This window comes from Pan troglodytes, chromosome 10 (genome assembly GCF_028858775.2).
Source record: "Pan troglodytes isolate AG18354 chromosome 10, NHGRI_mPanTro3-v2.0_pri, whole genome shotgun sequence".
Taxonomy (NCBI): domain Eukaryota; kingdom Metazoa; phylum Chordata; class Mammalia; order Primates; family Hominidae; genus Pan; species Pan troglodytes.
The window spans coordinates 53,348,536-53,369,471 of NC_072408.2; the positions used below are offsets into that span (position 1 = coordinate 53,348,536).

Genomic DNA, 20,936 nt, shown 5'->3' on the forward strand with positions numbered 1-20,936 from the left:
ACCTCCCCTTCCCGGGTTCAAGCGATTCTCCTACCTCAGCCTCCTGAGTAGCTGGGACTACAGGCACGCGCCTCCATGCCCAGCTAATTTTTGTATTTTTACAAAATACAAAACATGGGGTTTCACCATGTTGGCCAGGATGGTCTCAATCTCTTGACCTCATGATCTGCCTGCCTCATCCTCCCAAAGTGCTGTGATTACAAGCATGAGCCACCGCACCCGGCCTTGCTCTCCTCTTTTATGTTTTGAGCGGTGGCTCCATTTACAGAGATTGTCTAGCCATATCATTGGATTCTTTCAAAAAACCTTTAGACTGTTCAGATCCTAAAAATGTGATGTCATAAAATGATTTCCTAAATCATACTTTTAGTCTTCATTAAATCGCTCCCACCAAACCCACTTTTCCAATAGGTAGAAGCATTTCAGAGATTGCTGGAATCTTGTTAGAATTTCTTGAAAGAAAAGCTGATAAGTTCAGAAATGGTTGACCATGGAAATGTGATCTAGTCTATTATAAAAGTAACAATATACTCAGCTGTCTTTAATTGGAACTAGAGTTTGTGTTAAGTAAAAATGTTTGGTCTTCAGCAGAAAGTAGATTGTCTTTACAAGCCCATGTGATACGAGTTCTAATAGTCTCCTATTATTTGAGCTCATCTGCAATAAATTTTTGTTTGGGGACATATTGTTAGAATTGCCCAGATATGCTGCTAGAAAGAATATTAATTCTATTGCTTTTTTTTATTTGTTGAAACTGAAAGATTTTAGTAAAAAAAAAAAAAAAGAAAATTAATGAAAAATGTATTATAGTGCTGTGAGTTGAGCTATAATCAATTTTGTCTGAAAAGTTTGTTAATGGCTGCATTACTTCATTGCCTTCAGGATATCATGTGAGATACGTTCAGTAGAATGCGTTACACACAAACTAACAACTGAACCATGCTCATGGTCTCTCTTTTGTTCAGCATAATCTGCATTTAAGTGGAAGAGGTGATGGTTGGGTTGCTGAACTCATCCAAGAGTGCTGTCTTTGACTAAGTGCTTAGTACGTACTGATACTGGTAATGCCTAATAGGCAACAAAGCAACTATTATATAAAGATCTTCAAATACAGGCTAGTTTTGTTGTATTTGGACAATAAAATGATTTTGTATCTATAGAAATTAAGATGGTACAATGAACTGCTTCAGAAAGCTCAGGGTGTCATTTGTCTGATTATCTCCAGGGTTGGTGTGTGTGTTGGAGGGTCCCCTATGTTTTGGCCTTTGTGCTGTATAACTCTTTGGTCCGAAAGGCCAGCAAAGCCAAAATATTGTCATTGAGCTCCCCTAAATGAGACTGACAATCATTGCTTCATTTCTGGCTGAAATAATATGGTATTAAAAATTTCTGGGCCGTGGATGGGCACGGTGGCTCATGCCTGTAATCCCAGCCCTTTGGGAGGCCTAGGCAGGTGGATCACTTGAGGTCAGGAGTCCGAGACCAGCCTGGCCAACATGGTGAAAACTCATCTCTACTAAAAAAAATAAAAATAAAAATAAAAAACTACAAAAATTAGCCAGGCATGGTGGCAGGCCCTTGTAATTCCAGCTAATTGGGAGACTGAGGCAGGAGAATCGCTTGAACCCGGGAGGCAGAGGTTGCAGTGAGCCAAGATCAGTCCACTGCACTCCAGCGTGGGCAACAGAGCAAGACTCTGTCTCAAATAAATAAATAAATAAATTTCTAGGCCAGACACGGTGGCTCATACCTGTAATCCCAGCACTTTGGGAGGCCGTGGTGGATGGATCACCTGAGGTCAGGATTTCAAGACCAGCCTGGCCAACATGGTGAAACCTCGTCTCTACTAAAAATACAAAAATGAGCCGGGTGTGGTGGCATGTGCTTATAGTCCCAGCTACTCAGGAGGCTGAGGTAGGAGAATTGCTTGAACCTGGGAGGTGGAGGCTACAGTCAGCCGAGATCCTACCACTGCACTCCAGCCTGGGCAACAGAGCGAGACTCTAAAAAAAAAAAAAAAATTCTAGATTTATTCTACTTACATTCTGGTGATGCTGCCAAGAGAAAAGCCAGGAAAAGCAAAGCATATTATTTTGCTATTTATATGAAGCTCTACTTTAAAAACAAACAGTCATTTAGAGCATCAGCTTTGGTGTCAGACCAAGGTTTGAATATAGGCTCCTTCCCAAATTACCTGATAACTTTATACAATTTATCTTACTTTTCTCCTTTGTAAAATGGGAAAATAAGATCCACCTTATGTTGTTATAAGGATTTTTTTTTAAATGTACCTGATTTAGTACAATGCCTAGCATATGAGTACTCCATAAGTTATAGCTGGTATAATAATGAGAGAGGTTCATTTGGCACTATTGTGTTCTTAATCTATCACCAAAGATAAAGTAGTGACATCACACTGTATGTGAAAAATGACTCAGAATTCTAATACATACTTGAGTTCTCATGCTGTTAGTTTTGGGACTGATGGAGAGTTCTGGAGCAGTGAGAGCTCAGTGTGGAAGCCCTTGGTCTGATGGGGCTTCAGGGAACATTTCCTGGATCCATCCTGAACAAAGTCTTGAAGTAAGAGTTAGGTTAACAAAAGCAAGTGATTAGATGGCTCTAAGTAGAAGAAACAGCAGAATGAAACATATGGGTGGAAACTACCAGTTCTACAGCCTGAAAGTGAGGTATGACTAATGATGGAGACAGAGCTAGAGGATCAGTAGGGACTGGAAATGGACGGGCTTCTTTGTAAAGAGTCTTAATTTTATCTCACGAAGGTTTTGGAAAAACTGAAGAAGGGATTTTGTTTTTTAATTTAAATAGAGACAAGGTTTCATCCTATTGTCCAGGTTGGTCTCGATCTCCTGGGCTCAAACAATCCTCCTGCCTCAGCCTCTGAAAGTGCTGGAATTACAGGCATGAGCCACCATGCCTGGCCCGCAGAAGAGATTTTAAAAGAAAATGAGACCAAGCACAGTGGCTCACACCTGTAATCCCAACACTTTGGGAGGCCAAGGTGGGAGGATGGCTTGAGGCCAGGAGTTCGATACCAGGCTAGACAACATGGCAAAACCCCATCTCCACTAAAAATACAAAAAATTAACCAGGGTGGTGACACACACCTATAGTCCCAGCTACTCAGCAGGGCTGGGGTGGGAGAATCACTTGAGCTCAGGAGGTCGAGGCTGCAGTGAGCCATGATCGCACCACCGCATTCTAGCCTGGGTGACAGAGCAAGACCCTGTCTCCAAAAAAAAAAAAAAAAAGAGAGAGAGAAAAGAAAAAAAGAAAATGAGACTAGGCATGGAGGCTCACACCTGTAATCCCAACACTTTGGGAGGCTGATGCGAGAGATCCCTTGAGGCTAAGAGTTAAGAGTTCAAGATGAGCCTGAACAACATAGTGAGACCCATCTCTATTAGAAATAAATAAATAAATAAATAATTTTTTAAAAGAGAATGGCATCATTAGATTTGTGGTGTCCAGTGAAGAATGAACATAGGGATGGGCAGACCTGAGGGAGTGAGTTAGGCTGCGGTCGTGTCCGGTGTGGGGACATGGGCAGGCAGCAGCGGTAGGAGTAGGGAGGAAAGATACCAGCATGCTTCGTTTTACTGCACACTGCTGTATCATGCTTCACAGATACTGCGTTGTGGCAATCCTGTGTCAAGCAAGTCTACCAGCACCATTTATTCTGACACCATGTGCTCACTTCGTGTCTCTGTGTCACATTTTGATAATTCTAGCAATATTTCAAACTGCTTCATTATTTTTATATCTGTGATAGTGATCTGTGATCAGTGATCTTTGATGTTACTATTTTAATTGTTTTGGGGCACCATGAACTGTGCCCATATAAGATGGCAAATTTAATCGAATTTTTTTTTTTTTTTTTTTTTTGAGATGGAGTCTCGCTGTCACCCAGGCTGGAGTGCAGTGGCACGATCTCGGCTCACCACAAGCTCTGCCTCCTGGGTTCACGCCATTCGCCCACCTCAGCCTCCCGAGTAGCTGGGGCTACAGGCACCCACCACCACGCCCCGCTAATTTTGTTTTTGTATTTTTAGTAGAGACAGGGTTTCACCATGTTAGCCAAGATGATCTTGATCTCCTGACCTCGTGATCCGCCCGCCCTGGCCTCCCAAAGTGCTGGGATTACAGGCGTGAGCCACCACGCCCGGCCATCGATAAATGTTTTGTGTGTTCTGACTACTCTCCCAGATGGCCTTTCCCTCATCTTTCTCCTCCTCCTTGGCTTTCCCTATCCTCTGAGACATAGCAATATTGCAATTGGGCCAATTAATATCCCTACAGTGGCCTGTGTGTTCAAGTGAAAGGAAGAGGCACACATCTCTCACTTTCAATCAAAAGCTAGAAATGATTAAGCTTAGTGAGTAAGGCATGTTAAAAGCTGAGAGAGGCCAAAAGCTAGTCCTCTTGTGCCAAACCAGCTAGCCAAGTTGTGACTGCAAAGGAATAGTTCTTGAAGGTAATTAAAAGTGCTAATCCAGTGAACATGAATTATAAGAAAGTGAAACAGACTTATTGCTGATAGAAAGTTTTAATGGTCTGAATAGAAGATCAAACCAGCCACAACATTCCCCTAAGCCAAAGCCTAATCCAGAGCAAAGCCCTAACTCTCTTCCATTCTACGACGGCTGAGAGAGGTGAGGAAGCTACAGAAGAAAAGTTGGAAGCTAGCAGAGGTTGCTTCATGAGGTTTCAGGAAAGAAGCCATCTCTCTAACATGAAAGTGCAAGGTGAAGTAGCGAGTGGTGATGGAGAAGCTGCAGCAAGTTATCTGGAAGATCCAGCTAAGATCACTGATGAAGGTGGCTACACTAAACAACAGATTTTCAATGCAGTTGAGTTCCTATATTGGAAGACGATGCCATCTAGGATTTTCGTAGCTTAAGAGGAGAAGTCGATGCCTCACTTCCAAGTTTTGAAAGACAGGCTGACTCTCTAGTTAGGAGCTGATGCAGCTGGTGACTTTAAGTTAAAGCCATTGCTCACTGACCATTCAAAAAATTCTAGGGCCCTTAAGAATTATGCTAAATCTACTCTGTCTGTGGTCTTAAATGGAACAACATCCATATGGCTTCTGGATGACAGCGTATCTGTTTATAGCATGGTTTACTATTTTAAGCTGAATGTTGAGAACTACTATTCAGAAAAAAAGATTTCTTTAAAAATATTACTGCTCATTGACAAGGTACCTGGTCACCCAGGAGCTCTGATGGAGATGCACAAGATCAGTGTTGCTTTCATGCTTGCAAACACAACATCCATTCTGCAGCTCCTGAATCATGGATGGTTTCATCTTTCAAGTCTTACTTTAAAAATACATTTCTTAAGGCTATAACTGCCATAGATAATGATTCCTCTGGTGGATCTGGGCAAAGTAAACTGAAAACTTTCTGCAAAAGGACTTACCACTCCAGATGCCATTAAGAACATTCATGATTCGCAGGAGGATGTTAAAATATCAACATTTTGAAGAAGTTTATTTCAACCCTCATGGAAGACTTTGAGCAGTTCAAGACTTCAGTGGGGCTGGGCGCAGTGGCTCACGCCTGTAATTCCGGCACTTTTGGAGGCCGAGGTGGGAAGAAGGCCTGAGCTCAGGAGTTTGCGACCAGCCTGAGCAACACGGTGAAACCCCGTCTCTACTAACATACAAAAAAAAAATTAGCAGGGCGTGGTGGCACGTGCCTGTAGTCCCAGCTACTCAGGAGGCTGAGGCAGGATAATCGCTTGAACCCGGGAGGCGGAGGTTGCAGTGAGCTGAGATTGCGCCACTGCACCCAGCCTGGTGACAGAGCGAGACTCCATCTAAAAAAGAAAAAAAAAAAGAAACTTCAATGGAGGATGTAACTGCAGAAATATCAAGAGAACTGGAATTAGAAGTGGAAGCCAGGTAAGGTAGCTTACACCTGTAATTTCAGCTACTTGGGAGGCTGAGGTGAGAGGCTCAGGCCAGGAGTTTGAGACCAGCCTGGGCAACATAGTGAGGTGACGCAACGTCTCTCTCTCTCTCTTTTTTTTTTTTTTTTTGAGACAAGGTCTGGCTTTGTCACTTAGGCTAGAGTATGTGGTGGCACAATCTCAGTGACCTCTGTCTCCCAGGCTCAAGTGATCCTCCTGCCTCAGCCTCCCGAGTAGCTGGGACTATAGGTGCACACTACCATTCCTGGCTAATTTTTGTTTTGTTTTGTTTTTGTAGAGATGGGATTTCACTGTGTTGCCCAGGCTGCTCTCGAACTCTTGAACTCAAGTAATCCACCCACCCTAACTTTCCAAAGTGCTGGGATTACAGGCATGAGCAACCACGCCAAGGCCCCATCTCTTAAAAAAATTTTTTTAATTAGCCAGGCATGGAGCACATGCCTATAGTCCTAGCTACTTGGGAGGCTGATGCAGGAGGATTGCTTGAGCCCAGGAGTTCAAGGTTGCCGTGAGTTTTGGTGGTGCTACTGCACTCTAGCCATGGTGAGAGCAAAATCCTGTCTTAAAAATTTAAAAAAAAAAAAAAAAAAGTAAACCTGAAGATGTGACTGAATTGCTGCAATCTCATAATCGAATTTTATCAGACGAGGAATTGCTTTTTTTTTTTTTTTTTTTTTAGAGACAGAGTCTCACTCTGTCACCCAGGCTGGAGTGCAGTGGCATGATCTCGGCTCACTGCAACATATGCCTCCCAGGTTCAAGAGATTCTCCTGCCCCAGCCTCCTGAGTAGCTGGGACTACAAGTGGGTGCCACCACGCCTGGCTAATTTTTGTATTTTTAGTAGAGACAGGGTTTCACCGTGTTAGCCAGGCTAGTCTCAAACTCCTGACTTCAAGTGATCCACCCGTCTCAGCCTCCCAAAGTGCTGAGATTACAGGCGTGAGTCACCACACCTGGCCTGAGGAATTGCTTCTTAGAAATGAGCAAAGAAAGTGGTTTCTTGATGGAATCTACTCCTGGTGAAGATGCTGTGAACATTGTTGAAATGACCACAGAGGATTTAGAATATTACATAAAGTTAGTTGATAAAGCAGCAACAGAGTTTGGGAGGATTGACTCCAATTTTGAAAGAAATTCTACTGTGGGTAAAATGCTACCAAACAGCATCACGTGCTACAGAGAAATCTTTTGTGAAAGCAAGAGTCAATTGATGCAGCAAACTTCATCGTTTCCTTATAAGAAATTGTCACAATCATCCCAACCTTTACCAACTACCATCCTGATCACTCAACAGCCACCAACATTGGTGGCTCCCTCCACCAGCAAAAAGATGATGGCTTACTGAAGGCTCAGATGATCGTTAGCATTTTTTAGCAGTAAGATATTTTTAATTAAGGTATGTACATTGTTTTTTTAGACATTGTGCTGTTGCACACTCAGTAGACTATAGTGTAGTGTAAACATAACTTTTCTATGCACTGGGAAATTAAAATATTTGCTTTATTGCAGTGGCCTGGAAGTGAACTCACAATATCTCTGAAGTATGCCTGTACAGAGTCAATAGATAATTTTTCTTTTTTCTTTTTTCGTTCTCTTTTTTTCTTTTCTTTTCTTTTTTTTTTTTTAGACATGGTCTTACTCTGTTGCCCAGGCTGGGGTACAGTGGTGCAATCAGAGCTCACAGCAGCCTCCAACTCCTGGGCTCAGATGATCCTCCCACCTCAGCCTCCTGGGTAGCTGGGACTATAGGTACGTGACACAGTGCCTAGTGGAGAAAAATTTAAAAGATAGAAAGATCTAATACATAACTGAATGATGATAGGCAAGAAGGAGGGTATCCTGAGTAAAGGAGGCATCTGTGATGACTGGGTTTCTAGTTTACTCAGAGTATTAGTGGTCTCATAAACAAACTGGGAATAGAAGAGGAAGGACAATATTTGTTTGGAGGTAGGTGGATCATATGATTTAGAAATTCAGGCTTTCTAAAGAGATTTCAAGTTAGTCAATTCGTTTGAATTTGTGTCAGATCTTTTTTTTCTGGTTAACCATTGCCATATCAGATCTTATAAGCCAAAAAGAGCAAATGACCTAAACAATAAATTTTTTTTATTTTTAATTTTTATGGGTACATAGACGGTGTATATATTTATGGGGTACATGAGATATTTTGATACAGGTTTGCAGTGCATAGTAATCATATCATGGAGAATGGAGTGTCCATCACCTCGAGCATTTATCCTTTGTGTTACAATCCAGTTATACTCTTTTAGTTATTTTTAAATGTACAATTATTATTGACTATAGTTACCCTGTTGTGCTATCAAATAATAGGTCTCATTCATTCTTCCTAACTATTGAGATTTCTTTAAATATTTGAATTGGAACATTGAAACTCTAATGAGTTGACTCACTTTTAAAAATCCGAATAAAAATTAAAAAATAAATAAATAAATGGACTGATAATTAAGACTTAGTATGCGCAAGATTCTGAGTCAGGTTCTGTGGAGGATAAAATATGAACAAGTTAGTCATTCACCACTCCATAAATATCTATTGAGAATCCCCTAGATGCCAGGTAAAGTATCTGCTGTATCTAATGTACCAGGCCAGAGTATCTCAGCACTTTGGATATATCATTAAACAAAACAGACAAGATCCCTTCCCTAGTGCCTCTATAATCCAGCGCAGACTCAATGTTCAAGAGATTAAAGCTCTCCAAACATAAAGGAGAAAATAAATATTAAAAGTAACTTGGATCAAAAGACAGTTACTTACTAGAGCTGCGTGTGATTCAAGATCAGCAGAACAATTTGAATTCCAAATCTTGGCCCTGATGCAGTCTAATTAAAGCTTGTAAACCAGTCTTCACTACAAAATCACCTCCTTTAAATTCCTACAGTTGCAGAAAGGGTCCTGGAATCTCAGATAAGATAAAGAAATGTTATGGAAAGCTTTGCTGGCTGTTTTCTTCTTCCAGGAGGCTTCTGGCTGCTCGAAATAATTCTTTACTGACACCTCTCTAAGAACACCTTGGTTAGTTATAGCACATGGTAACAGTGTTAAAAGCTGGCATGCCCAGATTTTCCCTTGTGGAGAACCAACCATCCTAGTTGGTGGAGAGTTTAAATATAAAAAGAAAATACGTGGTGAGCAAAATAGTTTTGAGCACATAGTTCATGAAACAAAGCAGCAAATATTCTATAATTTTAAAATTTAGCTGGGTGTAGTGCCTCACGCCTGTAATCACAGCTACTTGAGAGGCTGAGATGGGAGGATCACTTGAGCCTGGGCGGTAGAGGCTGCAGTGAGCTATGATTGCACCACTGCACTCCAGCCTAGGTGACAGAGCAAGATCCTGTCTCTGAATAAAAAATTTTTTTTTAATTTAAGATGGAGCAGGCCAGGCGCGGTGGCTCACGCCTGTAATCCCAGCACTTTGGGAGGCCGAGACAGGCAGGTCATGAGGTCAGGAGTTTGAGACCAGCCTGACCAATATAGTGAAAACCCGTCTCTACTAAAAATACAAAAAAATTAGCCGGGCGTGGTGGCGGGCACATGTAATCCCAGCTGCTCGAGAGGCTGAGGCAGGAGAATCACTTGAACCCGGGAAGTGGAGGTTGCAGTGAGCCAAGATCATGCCATTTTACTCCAGCCTGGGTAATAAGAGTGAAACTCCGGCTCAAAAAAAAAAAAAAAAAAAAAAAAGATGGAGCAGTGTCTATTATTTCAAAGTTTTGTATAAAACCCTAACTACTAGATTGCACACCCTCATTTAACATACTAGCTTTCCAATGACATTTTGATCTCTGCAGTAGGAGTTAGTTGGGTAGTTCTTCCACATGGATTACATTCCAACCTAAAAATCATGTGCCTACTTCTTTTATAATGATAGGCCCCTGAGCTCTTTTAATGTTTTAATTTTTTACTTTCTTGAGGCAGAGTTTCTCTCTTGTCACCCAGGCTAGAGTGCAATGATGTGATCTCGGCTCACTGCAACCTCCACCTCCCAGGTTCAAGCGATTCTCCTGGCTCAGCCTCCCGAGAAGCTGGGATTACAGGCACCCACCACCATGCCTGGCTAGTTTTTGTATTTTTAGTAGAAATGGGTTTCACCATGTTGGCCAGGCTGGTCTTGAACTCCTGACCTCAGGTGATCCGCCCACCTCGGCCTCCCAAAGTGCTAGGATCACAGATGTGAGCTACCGCGCCCGGCCACTGAGCTTTTTAACATTACATGTAAATAGTGTAATATTTTTAAATACTCTATTTTAAAGGTGAATATCAACAGGAAGATAAAGTTTGAGCTTAGAAGCCTGGCGCAATGGCTCATGCCTATAATCCCAGCACTTTGGGAGGCTGAGGCGGGCAGATCACCTGAGGTCAGGAGTTCGAGACCAGCCTGGCCAACATGGTGAAACCTTGTCTTTCCTAAAGATAGAAAAAGTAGCCAGGCACAGTGGCGCATACCTGTAATCCCAGCTAAGTTACTTAGGAGGCTGAGACAAGAAAATTGCCTGAACCCGGAGGTGGAGGTTGTAGTGAGCCAAGATCGCACCATTGCACTCCAGCCTGAGTGACAGAGTTAAGACTATGTCTCAAAAAAATAAAAATAAAAAAATAAGTTTGAGCTTAGAAATATAAGTCCTTCAGTTACTGTGTCTCCCATGGGCAGTGAAAAAAATGGCAATTCCAAGTGAGAGCTTACATCGGGGCTAAGCTGTTGGTTGTCTTTCAAGTAAACCATGGAAATACTGACTCATTTAGGAATGTCTGGGTCCCTCCTGCCACCCCTTCCACTGCCCCTACCCAGACTGTACACCCCGGGCAGCCACAAGTCCAGTTTATCCACCCTGAGAAATCACGCCCTCAGACACACCGACTATCTTCTCTCCCCTTGACTACTGTGGCAGCTTCGAGACTCTTCCCATCTGGTTTCTCTGCAGGGTTTTCTCCACTCTCCCTCTAATTAGGGCATAAATACGACCATGTCACTCGTCTCTGCTTAAGCTTCTGTGGCTCCCCACTACCCCTAGAATAACTTGGCATCTTTCTGATGGCTTATGCAGCTATTCACAGCCTGGGCCTGGCTGCCTTTGGGCAGTCTCCAGCCTCTCCCTCCTGTGTTCCAGCTCTTTTGGCCCTCAAACTTTGACCGGCTCAGCCTGGACTAGGCCCCCTTCCCTGTCCCAAACCCATTCCATTCATCACTCTGATCGAATCCTTTTAGTCCTTAAAAATGCAGCTCAAATGTCACCCCACCTTCACGGTTCCTGAATCTTGACTTCTTACCGAATTGACATATCAATATTTCCTTTTATTCCTATATTAAAATTTAACCATACCTCAAATATTCCTATAATCACCATGTATCATGGTTTGTTCTGTAGTTCTGAAAATTAGACCAGTCATTTATTTTCCTCACTTTTTTGTGTATTTTTCTCTGTCTTCTTTTTGGAATAAATCAAGATACAGAATATGGATTTAGAATGCGAAGTCTCTAAGTCAAGGGAAAGGTCTAGGTCGAACAGTGGTGCCCTTCAACAAGTAATACCCTGCATCTCAGCCAAAGAATCTATCAGTGAATCCATGGATGGATGCATGAGGGATCAGACAGCCCCTGTCCCACTATGTCTGGCTCTATGGAAATGTGGGACTGGTGACACCCTCCTTCTCACAGTATTATAAGTAAATGCAGCAGAGAGTCCACTCTTGAAGCTTGTGACTGGGAGGAAGAAAGCATGGAGAGGAAGTATGCATTCAGGTATCTTCTCATACCAACTAATACTTAAATTTGGAATTTTTTTTTATTATTTTTTTTTAGAGAAGTCTCGCTCTTATCCCCCAGGTTTAAGTGCAATGGCTCAATCTGGCTCACTGCAGCCTCTACCTCCCAAGTAGCTGGGATTAAGTTGTCTGCCACCATGCCCGGCTAATTTTTGCATATTTTAGTAGAGACGGGGTTTCACCATGTTGGCCAGGCTGGTTTCGAACTCCTGACCTCAAGTGATCTGCCCACCTCGGCCTTCCAAAGTGCTGGGATTACAGGCATGAGCCACTGCGCCCGGCCTTAAATTTGGAATGTTAATTTCTGCTTTCAAACTTTTCTTCCATATATTAATATTGTAGTATATTTTAGTATATTGAGACCCTGTCTCAAATAAATAAATATTTATAGGGTCTGGTGACAGCTCCAGACCCTATCTCAAATAGATAGATAGATACAGCCAGGCGTGGTGGCTCACGCCTGTAATCCCAACACTTTGGGAGGCCGAGGTGGGCAGATCACCTGAGGTCAGGAGTTCGAGACCAGTCTGAACAACATGGAGAAACCCCATCTCTACTAAAAATACAAAATTAGCCAGGCGTGGTTGCGCATGCCTGTAATCCCAGCTACTCAGGAGGCTGAGGCAGGAGAATCGCTTGAACCTGGGAGGCGGAGGTTGTGGTGTGCCGAGATTGTGCCATTGCACTGCAGCCTGGGCAACAAGAGCGAAACTCTGTCTTAAAAAAAAAAAAAAAAAGATAGATTGATAGAGAAAAGGTTTACATATAATGTGAAAATATAAAAATTCACTTATTTTATCAATATAATTTTTAAATGATAATTTCCTATAATCTGCCCTCCCCTGGAAACCATACTACTGGTTTGGTATTTATAGTATCTAAATAATTTTGCAATGTATATGTCAGCTTACCAAATATTACTTATAATAATATGATTATACTATATACTGGGGTTTGCAATTTAATAAATGTTGGATATGTTGCCATGGTACAGCTCTCTCAATATTTATTGGAATATATTTTCTTAGTTTCTTAACATTTTGGTAGCTTTTCAGTAGTGAAATTTAAGAGTGTATCAAACCACAGATGGACAGGTGTTGAGAGGGTTGCAGAGCCTAAGGTCAGAACCTAAAGTTTTTTATTCAATTAAGCTGAATGCTAGTTTAATTATCTGTTCATGAAAAGTAACAAACATTTCCTGGGTTGGGGGAAGGAGTATTTCAGAATAGTTGGGAGTAAGGGTTAGGGTGGGCAAAGATGGCAGTGTGTCTTCAGTAGTAGATAACAACCCTGAACAAGGTCAATGAATGGACCTGGTCCTATATTCTCCCACACAACTTGGGCTGTGGACTCCAGACAGCACAGCTGTAAACACCTATCTGGTATTAGTGTCATAATCAGCTATTGAGTCTTTAGAGACCCAGGAAATACTAGAACTGGTGGAGCTTCTGGGAGCATCTAGTTAGAGAGGGAGGTTCCTGGGGGCTGCCTTGGAAGAACAGGGGTGAGGAGAGTTGTGGGAGAGTGTCAGGAGGAAGCCAGTCCAGAACTTCAACAAAGCAGTGACACTTCTGTTTCTATATTGAGATGTTTATTTCATTTTATTTATTTATTTTTTGGAGACAGGGTATCACTCTGTCACCTAGGCTGGAGTGTAGTGGCATGATCTCACTACAACATCTGCCTCCTGGGTTCAAGCAATTCTCTTGCCTCAGCCTCCCAAGTAGCTGGGACTACAGGTGCCCGCCACCATGCCCAGCTAATTTTTGTATTTTTAGTAGAGATGGGGTTTCATCATGCTGGCCAGGCTGGTCTTGAACTCCTAACCTCAAGTGATCCACCCGCCTTGGCCTCCCAAAGTGCCGGGATTATAGGTGTGGGCCACTACGCTTGGCCGAGATTTTTTGTTTTAGTTGGAAAGTGGATTGTGTTCTCTCCTCAAAAGTTCTAAACATTGACCTAATCCAAACTCCAGCATTTTTAGAGATGAAAAACACAACACCTTAGAGAAGTGATTCCTCCCATTGTCACATAGTAATTGACAGATAATAGACATTTAAGTCTCCTAACTTCAAACCCAGTGCATCAGGGTACTGTGAAGGGAGAGTTTACCTCCCTCACAAAGGAAGGAGGGTCTGGGAGGGGATGGGTGCCTAGGATTATTGGAGTAGTAAATCTAAAGAGGGATTGGGTGTAGAAAACGTTAAAGAACCAGTGCTCTCTAATCACATTGCTTTAAATATAATCAAAGGGGAAAGAGTAATTGGAGACCTTGGGAAACTGCAACCTATTATAAAACTTTATAATGCCTGTTAGCCCTAAGAAGAGCTTGGTATCTGCCTTGGGGCCCTTCCCTGGGGATGCCACAGACCCAGGTAATGGTAACTAGAATTTGCAAATGTTCAATGACCCACCAGGGTATAATGACCAATCGGGGATACAACAGAAATGTTTAAAATTGACAAGAAAGTAACACATTTGGCATAAACTTTCAGCAGTAACAAATTTGGAAAGAAACAAAATATCATTACAGTGATTCCTTTGGATATTAGTTTCTTCATCTGGGTAAGATGTAGGATCCCAAGGGTTTTGTGAACTCTACATTTGTATGATTGATTTTGTGATTCTTTTAGGTACCTATCTACATAGTCAGAACAACCAAACTGCTGTTCTGGAATACGCTCGCATTGAAAACTAGAACTGTCACCCTATTTAATACTACATCTGCCAACTGCCCCTCAAATTTAGGTTAGATGTCATTTGTGATTATCAGAGCCTTTGATCTCTCATTTCTATTAAGAAACCTGAAAGACATCTAATCATTTAAATACATTCTTCCTAGATTGCTGGAACTTACAGTAGTTATAAATCCTTTCAAATGTCTGATACCAAGAGCAACTAACTCTTACCCTTAAAACTAAAAAGGAGGTCTTTTTACAAGGGAAAAAATGAAGGCAAGGAGCAGAAAAGACCTCAAGGTCACTATATACACAACATGGAAGAACCAGGGATTAGCGCCAAAGTTGGCTTTGTACTGTGTCCTTTATCTCTTTCTACCAGACCCAACGCAGCTGGCTGACATTTGACAAACAAAATGCTGCCTCTTTATTTCTCTGCCTTTGGCATATTTCTGATTTTCTATTATCCTCTCCTCCATTAGGACATTGTAGTTCAGCTTGACTTTAGATTAGAAACAGACTTGTACAGGTATAGTATACTTATGAGGGCCTGAGAAGAATAATGTCTGAGAATCATTCATTCACTTAACTCATGTTTATTAAATTTGTCTGCTATGTGCCAGGCATCATTCTAGGTGCTGAGAATACAGTAGTGAGTCCCCAAAGTCCCCAGCTTCTAGGAAAGGAGAAAGACAACGAACGATAAACAAATAGACATGTAAACACCTGGCAATGCTAAGTGCTTTGCAGACAAATATTGCAAATGGAGGGAGGGTGATATTTTAGTTAGGGAGTTGAAGCCTTCTCTGTAGAGATGACCTTAGAGCAAAGACCAGGATGGCACGAGGGAACCAAGCCCTGTGAATTTTTGGGCTTCCTTTCTCAACTGGCCCCTAAAGTGTGATCTGCAAGCATGAATATTCCACCTGGCTGAAACAAAAGGATGCTGGTTGGGGGCCTTGCTCTCCATTCTGCATAAGTTCACCCTTGACAATAACAACCCCTTTCAGACCAGACTAAAGTCTGTTTCATTGAGATTGAACCTTTGTAGGAAGCTTGCAACTGTCTCCACACTGCTCCATCACTAAAAACGCTTACAATGGATAATAAACCATGACAGTACCTGTTGAAAATATAACAAAACGTATTTACAAGTAACTGCGTTAGAGGAAGCACATTTACAATGGCTGACATTTAATAGTGATAAGTGCTGCTATAGTTTGTAGTTGGAAGTATTTTGTTGCCTAATGTGTAGCTGTCCTTTAAAAGCTATTCCAAAAAGGGTCTGCCTGGCTTAATGTATTCACCTGCTGATACTCCCTTTATCATAATCATATGATATTTCAGAGTTTGATTTAAATCAATAATTGATTGCGCATTTCTCCTATAGGTAGGTAGTTGAAATCTTCCCTGAGGAAGCCCAAACAGAGTGAAGTAGGAAAAAGGAAATCTGACTTAGGTATTCATGGTTAATTTTACAGATCCACAGAGGAAAATGGTAACCTTTGAAGTCTTCCCACAAATCCCTAACCTAGGCCTAAGGCCAGAAGAGTTCTATATCAGAACGTTTTGGGAATCGTCTTCAAAACCGGAATCCATTTGGCCAATAAAGAGTCTATTTGAATTACAAATTGTGTTGTCCGAATCAGTGTTTCCAAACTAGTCTACCAGCAGAGCCACAACTTTTCTGTTTCTGCCACTTTAAGAGAGTAACAAAAAAAACAAAAAAACAAACAAAAAAAACTTCTCAGCTGCCTTACTTTGTAGCTGAGATAACAGAATTTGGCCACAGAGTGATTTACTTGACTGATCTATTTATGGCAACTTGTTTATGTATTTTTAAATCACAGTTACAATGAGCTATTGTTCACGTGTATACTGTAGAACCATATAGGTTGCAAATCACTCCCAAGGAATCCTGATGGTACAGGATTATTTTTTAGCTTAAAAAAAAAAAAAAAAGATACCAAAGGAACTGGTGACCACTTTAAATTGCTTTTATTTACTGATATTTTACAAATTGATGAAGCTCTTAAATATTGCATTTCCCCCTTCATTCTCTTGGTATTTCTATCACCTTGTGATAAGGAGGCTATAGTGGAAACTAAAATTTGTAGTTCAGAAGAGATTAGACCTCTACTGATGAGTACTAATCTATCATTTTTTTTCTGGGCTTGCTTTGAGGGTATGTTTTGCTTCTCTTGACCCTTTCTGTAGACAACTGAAGCCAAACTCCACTTTCTCTCAGTGTACCTACAAATAGCTCAGAAACAAGATTAGCTTCAGTATGGGACACTTCCTTGTGTTTGAATAATGATATTCACTTAACCTATTTGTAAAAACTCTCAGTAGTGTTCTTGAGTTAGTACATCGCGTGACCTTGGCTCCTTTTCTTTGCTGTTATTTACTGATAAAAATAAATCTCCTGCGCTAAGCAGTAGGAATCACTCCGAAATGCAGGGAAAGTCCTAAGAGAATTCATATGCTAATGAGCCCTTCCAAGTGAGAACTTGCTTAAATGTGCCATTTGCTGACATCATTGTTATGGGCAGAGTGGAGTTGATTTCTTTAAGAGGTGGCCTTTCATATTCTCCCAGCGTTTCGTGGCCCGCGCGTGCACCTGCGGGAGGGGGAAGTTTACATAAGCGTCCTAGGGTATTTGCATCTTAGCGGCTTCACTCACTGGGCTCCGGAGAATGGAGCGGGCGGACGGCGGTAGGTGCTCGAGCCGCTAGGCTGGCCAAGGGGGTGGGTAACTTTTCGAGGAATTGTGCGCGCGGGACCTCGTGGAGATCGGCCAGGGGCACGGTCAGCAGTGACAGTTCCTGGAAAGCGGGCGGCGGCGGGAGCAGGCTGGGCAGGCGCCGCCCGCGGGCGGGAGCGGGGAGCTGGGTCCGGCTGGGATCGAAGGGCGGGATCGGCAGGAAACGAAATGGTTACTTTTTTTTTTTTTTTTTTTACTGCGGGCTCTGATTACTTTTGAAGATCGCCGGCCCCAGGCGAGCTCCCGGCGCTGAGCGGAGACGAGTTTTTCTCCCCGCAGAGCAGGATCCTGGAAGGACGCGGAGCTGGGGCTTGGGGGATGCAGTGGCCTGGACGAGGCGACTCCAACCCGGGGGAGCAGAGTCCGTCACGCCGGCAGGGACCGAGGGTCTCTGCGGAGCTGGAGGACCTTTTGTGGGATGCCTCACGGCTGCTGAGGGGCTGCAGCGGGTGAGGATCGCCGCGCTGCGCCGCCAGGGAGCTCGGCGGGGACCGGCCGGGGGGGAAAGTGCGTCACGGCGGGGCGGGGGCGACCCCTCGCCCGCCAGGCGGGGCCAGCACCGGGACGCGACCCGGGGGCGCGGTCCGCTGCAATGTAGTGGGGGCCCGGTGCTTGCTGCCCCACCCTTCTGGGGTCTCCTCCGGAAATGAGTGGGTGCGGGTGACTCGTAGGGCACCCAGCCCTCTTTTCCTTCGGGAGCCCTCCGCTCCCGCTCCGGGCCGCCAGCCTCCTTCAGACGCAGAGCGGGCGGGCGGCTAGTGCGCGCCGAGGGCTCAGGGGCCGGCGCCGCGAGGGGCTGCAGGCCGCGCTCGGCCGCTGTCCGGGCCGCAGGTGGGAGCCGCTGTCTGGGTCCCAGGGCTGGATGGCATCCGGCGGCGGGGACTGAACGCGGGAGGGCTGCAGGGTGCGCGCCGGCGAGGGGCTTCTCGTTGGAAGCTGAGGGACAGACGTGGGGACCCGTGGCTGCTCGGCCCCACCGTCCAGCCGCAGGGCGAGTGCTGCTCCGTGGAGGTGACACGGCGCCAAGAGCGGCGCGAGGCTTTCTGCTGGAGGAGGGTAACGGGGAATTCGAAGGCGACTGTTCTATGCTGGAGGACAAGGGGCACTGTTCTCTCGGGGCTTCGCGTCGGCGCCGAGGAGGGGTTCGCTCGCTGCCTCTGAGTCCTGAGCTCGGCCTCTGGCTCCTGGGGCCGGGGACGCATAGAGGGGCCGGAGCCGGTCGACCCACGGCCCAGGGCGCCCCCTCGCGGCCTAAGCAGCGGCCGCCGCCTGGAGCGCAGAGTTTGCGGGGCCCAGGGGGCGCCGACGCCCGCTCTGAGGCGTCTCTGCTGCTGCGGCGGCGGGGATGGGGACGACCCAGGGGACCCCCTGCAGCCATCACTGGCAGCCCCATCAAGAATTGGCCGGCTGAGTTTTCCCAAAGTACGGTGACATCCTTTCCTTCTCGCTTCCTCCAGCCCCATTTTTAAAAGCTCGGCCTTTCCCGTTAGTCTGTGTCCTTATAAGCCAGGCTATGTGTGGAATTTGTTATTACAACTCGAGTCTTGTGACTTCTCAAACACTTTCTTGAAGTGTTTTCTCTGGAAACTTGTTTCAAATGAGTGCTGTAAGTTTCACAAAGAGGAGTGTTGTTCAGGAGCCAACAGGTGACGGGGCGAAACCTGAGTCTGTGTGTACATTGGAGTCAAGTCTGGCTGCCGTTTCCTCGGGCCACTGTTGAAAATAGAAATCCAAAAAATCAATAGAAGACTGAGGGGAACACGATTTTGAGAAAATATCTGCATCCCCCATTATGGAAAATAATGGGCTCATTAGAGCACCGCCTTGTGTGGTGCCCCTCATTCCATGGCATGCATTTTGGATTTTGTCTTTACATACTCGTGTGCGGATAATCTGACCCTAGAAGCGCCGCGCTGGCGGAGGACCAGGCTTTGTCGTCATGTTTCCTCCTTTTGTTTCTTACTGTCATGGAATGTACTTGTGCATGAAATTAGAATGCTTTGAAAGAGTTCCACATTTCCTCTTGGAAAAATGGATAGTTTCTTGACCATTGGGTGATGTGTGATAGCCCACTCAGCTGTTGGGAAATGTACAAACTGGATGGAGGTTTACCTCGAAAATGCTGGACGGAGGTTTACCTGGAAAATACAGAAAATACTAAAGGGCATATGGCCTAATGCCACTAATTGCTCGTATGGAAAACTTAGTAAAGGAATGTTTCATAAACAATATCTCCTGATAACTTCATTATGTTTTTATTTTTCAAATAAGTGAAATTGAATTGGGCTTGGTTGGCAGTGACTTTGTCTTTAGTAGACAGTAAGCACTGAATGCCCCTTGAGTGTGTGAAACCTTTAAAGAAATGACAGTTTAGTGTCTCTTTTACTGTAAAATTCACATCTCGATTGAAGTTAAGGACATCCTAAACAAGGAAATGTGTATATCCATAAGGGTGGTATATTTTGTATTGTGAAAAGAATGGATGTGTGACGTGTTTCTGTACTGCTAAATTAGTCTGTAGTTAAATTTAATTCACCTGCGTATGTAGTCTGGGAGAATTGGAGTAGCTTTTTAATGGAGAACCTGTGATCTGCATCTTCCATGCACTAAGGCCTTGTTAACAAGCAGTTTAACAAAGAAGCTGTTAAACAGTTTGTAGCCCACGGATGGCACTTAGCAGCAGGGGACACCTAGGGAATGTTGGCCTAACTGACTTCACAAATCAGTATCTGTTCTGGCTTTTGGTGATCAGAGGATTTCTAACTTCCCTGGGCATGTTCACACAAGAAATACTTTTTCATAGGGATCTTACAATGCCATGGTAGTCTTCATATAGGAACTAGAGTGGGATTGCATTGGAGAAAAAAATGTAATTAGGGATATGACCTTATACTTCATTTTCAATGGCAGGCCCTGACAATTACTGTTTTCTATTTGCATGATTTTGATTTGGTGACTTGGTTCAAGAAAATTATGAATAATAGGAATCATACCAGACCTGATATACAGTTACAACCTCAATATGTATCTGATTAAACTCATTCTCCTGAAATCCCTCAAATCCTCACTCCCCTTCTGAGTTGCCCTAAGGTACTTATGTATTGGTATGTCAATCACCTAATACTCAAAACTGTCTTTGGCCCAATTTCTTCCTTTCCTATTAGTTCCTTTTACTTTCCCTCCCCAAGTCACTATGTGTAAGCTTTCTTAGGGACAGTGTACTAATTGGCCCCTCTCAGGTTCTTTATCTTTTTCCTGACCATCACTACCATATTAATCTTCTTTAAGACCCAGAAGTATCTTGTGGCAGTCTCCATTCATGTCTTTTGCAGCTTCCCATTGCCTGTAGTGAGAAGCCCACAGTTTTCTGCCTGAAATGTGTAATTCTTGAAAATGGGATTCAGACACCATTGCCATCTGTTGTTGCTTCTTTGGAAGAATCTGTCTTCTAGCAAAACCGTCCACTCTTCACTGCCTCTGGACCTTCATATACTGTGCTGACTTATTAAGCTCTTTACAGAAACATAGTTATGGCTCATTTATGTATATGTCAAGGTCAATCAAGATAATAATCCTTAGCTATCCTGGAAGCAGCATACAGACCAGTAGAAAATGAAATGATCCCCAAGTGGCCAAAATAGTATAACGAAATAATAAACCTTCTCTTTAGTTTGAATAACACCTTCTCACACTGTATGCTATCTTATTTCACCAGTGGTTACTGTGCTTATAGGAGAAGTCCTTAAGCCCTTGT

General features: G+C 43.6%; 1 protein-coding gene across 11 annotated transcripts in view; it reads left to right on the forward strand.

Moving 5' to 3' along the window:
- Positions 1-20,936, forward strand: part of PRICKLE1 (prickle planar cell polarity protein 1) — a 133,094-nt gene that overhangs the window by 90,116 nt on the left and 22,042 nt on the right. Inside the window, exon 1 of one of the 11 annotated variants that reach the window (XM_054662909.2) lies at positions 2,454-2,583. The exons of 3 other annotated variants lie outside the window; for them this stretch is intronic. The gene's annotated coding sequence lies outside the window, so the exon portion shown is untranslated. 11 annotated transcript variants of the gene reach the window in all.